At 42.8% G+C, this 2961-nt stretch overlaps 1 non-coding gene across 1 annotated transcript; it reads right to left on the minus strand.

Moving 5' to 3' along the window:
* Positions 1 to 540: 540 nt before the first annotated feature.
* On the minus strand, positions 541 to 643 carry LOC122685664. Its single transcript, XR_006338514.1, has one exon. It is a non-coding gene; the product is annotated as a U6 spliceosomal RNA (small nuclear RNA).
* Positions 644 to 2961: the final 2318 nt, after the last annotated feature.

Consider the following 2961-nt stretch of genomic DNA (forward strand, 5'->3'; position numbering starts at 1 on the left):
CAACAAAATATTGCTTACCCACCATGTTCTAGGGACTATTCAAGTCTCTGAGGATACAGTAGTGAACAAGACAAATAGATCTCTGCCTTTAAGGGGCTCACATTCTTTTTTAAAATTATTTTTTTTATTGGAGTATATTTGCTTTACAATGTTGTGTTCGTTTCTACTGTACAGCAAAGTGAATCCGTCATATGTATACATGCACCCCTCTTCTTTGGATTTCCTCCCCATTTAGGTCGCTACAGAGTGCTGAGTAGAGTTTCCTGTGCTATACAGTAAGTTCTCATTAGTTACCTATTGTATACATAGTACCGATAGTGTATATGTGTCAGTCCCAGGCTCCCAACTCACCTCTCCTCCCACTTCCTCGCTGTCCTTACATTTGTTCCCTATGTCTGTGTCTCTATTTCTGCTTTGCAAAGAAGATCATCTATACCATGTTCCCAGATTCCACATATATGTGTTAATATACGATACTTGTTTTTCTCTTTCTGCCGTACTTCACTCTGTATGACGGTCTCTAGGTCCATCCAGGTCTCTAAAAGTATGGAACACTTCATGAATCTGCATGTCATCTTTGCTCAGAGGCCACGCTAATCTTCTCTGTATTGTTCAAATTTTAGTATGTGTGCTGCCAAAGCGAGGGCTAGGGGGCTCACATCTTCATGGTGGGAAATAGACAATATGTGAGTAAACAAGTACGTTAGAACATTTTATAAAAAGCTACTGTCATTTAGGACTTTCTGGGTGGGCCAATGGTTGGGAATCTGCCTACCAGTGCAGGGGACACGGGCTTGATCCCTAGTCTGGGAAGACCTCACATGCCACAGAGCAGCTAAGCCCACAAGCTGCAACATCTGAGCCTGCATGCTGCACGGACTGAAGCCCATGCACCTAGAGCCTATGCACAAGAAGCCACCGCAATGAGAAGCCTGGGCACCTAAACTAAAGACAGCCAGCGCACAACACTGGAGACCCAGTGCAGCCATAAATATATACAGTAATTAAATAACACACCAAATACTTTAAAAAATTGTTGTTTAGTCACTAAATCACGTCTGACGCTTTTGTGACCCCATGGACCGTGGCCTACCAGGCTCCTCTGTCCATGGGATTCTCCAGGCAAGAATACTGGAGTGGGTTGCCATTGCCTTTTCCAGGGGGTCTTCCTGACCCAGGGATCAAACCTGAGTCTCCTGCATTGCAGGTGGATTCTTTACCACTGAGCTACCAGGGAAGCCCAGTGACTGTAATTTAAACCCAAACAGGGTGATGTGATAAGCGTGAACCCCCAGGAGGGATCTGCTTTATGTTTGGAGCTCAGAGAACCTCTCTGAGCAGACATTTGAGCTGGAGTCTGAATGATCCTGTGGTTGTACAGAGATCTGGGGAAAGAGCATTCTGGACAGAGGGCACATGTGTTCATGCCTTGATGTGGAAATAGTTTTTGTGAGTTTACGGAACAGAAAGGAGACACTAAAGCATAGTGAATGAGCAGAGATATGGTTGAAGGAGAGCCAGGTCACATGGGACCTTAGAGGCAGTGTTGAGGAGTAAGTGCATTGGAAACTCAGGAAGGATAGATCCATCTATCTGTCTATCTATCATCTATCTATCTATCTGTAATCATTTTTATTACCTGTGTAAAAGAATGGTAGGGGATAAGAGTGGAAATAGGAGAGCAGATTTGAAGGTATTAGAAAATCTGGAGAAAATGTGATGGAAGTTTGTCCTAGGGTGGTAGCTTCAGGGAGGATAAGATTGATGAGATGAACTGATGGAGATGAAAATGAACAGAATCAGGATATATTTGAAAGGGGAACTGACTTGCAAATGGATTAGATAAAGGGAAAGGAAGCCACACTGCCTGATGGCTTAAGGAATATTTCCAGGGGGAAAATGAGTTAAGTTGAAAAGGAAATGTCAATCAGGCCCTGCATGTATGAATCTAGAAGTCAGGAAAGGGTTCAAGTTCAGGGTGTCCACTGGGGAGACATCAACACATACATGATGTTTACGCACATTACCTTTAGGAGTCAAGGAACACAGAACACAAAATGGTGATATTTTAGACAAATGGGTGGATGAGGCAAATATAGCTATCTGTTATTTATTACATTTAGTGGTAGTTGCTATTATGTATTGCATTATATGCATTTTATAGGCTATATTTTGGGCTTCCCATGTGTTGCTGGTGGTAAAGAACCTGCCTGCCAATGCAAGACATGTATGGGACACTGGTTCAATCACTGGGTTGGCAAGAGCCCCTGGAGAAGGGAATGGCAATCCATTCCAATATTCTTGCTTGGAGAATCCCATGGAGAGAGGAGCCCTGAAGGGCTACAGTCCATAGGGCTGTAAAGAGTCGGACACAACTGAAGTGACTTAGCATGCATGTACACATACTATATTTTAAAATGGCCCCTTGCACACACTTATAAATGTGATGGGAGAAAGTTGAGAGACCTTGCCATTACGCTTTATATTTTAAGGTGTTGTAATCTTCAATAGTATTTGTCAGTTTCTCAAATCAATTAGTGTTCCATGTGCCAATAATGGAAACAGAACACTTAGTGGTGTAAGTCATCTCCAGGTGCATTTCTGCCTTATTATGTAACAAGTATAATAAATGCAATAACTCTTAGCTGTCACTCACTTCTGGATATAGGAGGGTGGAGCAGAATTTCTCCTCTGGTTCATCAGAGGCTATGGCCGTTTATGATTACTGTGCATTTGAAGCAAGGTTCTCATGGCACATTCCCAAAGAGAGTCAGGCTGGGCCTGTCACAACCAGTAGGGAGTTCAGCCCTGGTTTGCTTATGCCCAATCTCCATGGCTCATATACTCTGAAAAATTCTCCTTTTTATGAGATTGAATTATTACCCTGAAGCAGGTCAAGCAATTCTAAAATTCAGCCGACACCGTTCAGATGGTGGAGCTGTTTATTTGTAAAGGTGTGTT

The sequence above is a fragment of the Cervus elaphus genome, chromosome 28 (genome assembly GCF_910594005.1).
Source record: "Cervus elaphus chromosome 28, mCerEla1.1, whole genome shotgun sequence".
Lineage (NCBI taxonomy): Eukaryota > Metazoa > Chordata > Mammalia > Artiodactyla > Cervidae > Cervus > Cervus elaphus.